The following is a 548-nucleotide window of genomic DNA, read 5'->3' on the forward strand; positions in this document are numbered from 1 at the left end:
CCCTTAGTCACTGCATCTCATTTCCACCAGTCACTGCATCCCATTTCACACAGCCACTGCATCCCATTTCACTCAGTCACTGCATCCATTTCCATCAGTCACTGCATCCCATTACCCTCAGTCACTGCATCCCATTACCCTCAGTCGCAGCATCCCATTTCCCACAGACACTGCATTTCCTTTCCCTTAGTCACTGCATCTCATTTTCACCAGTCACTGCATCCCAGTTCCATCAGTCACTGTATCCGATTTCTATCAGTCACTGCGCGCATTTCACTCAGTCACTGCATCTCAATTCACTCAATCACTGCATCCCATTTCACTCAGTCACTGCATCCCATTCCACTCAGTCACTGCATCCCATTTCACTCAGTCACTGCATCCCATTTGACTCAGGCACTGTCTCCCATTTCCCTTAGTCAGTGCACCCCAAGCCCGCTCAGGGACTACATCCCTGTTAAGTCAATCACTCCTTCCCAGTACCTCGGTCACTGCATCCCATTTCGCTCAGTCACTGCTTCCATTTCCATCAGTCACTGCATCCCATT

This window comes from Stegostoma tigrinum, unplaced genomic scaffold (assembly GCF_030684315.1).
Source record: "Stegostoma tigrinum isolate sSteTig4 unplaced genomic scaffold, sSteTig4.hap1 scaffold_185, whole genome shotgun sequence".
Classification (NCBI taxonomy): domain Eukaryota; kingdom Metazoa; phylum Chordata; class Chondrichthyes; order Orectolobiformes; family Stegostomatidae; genus Stegostoma; species Stegostoma tigrinum.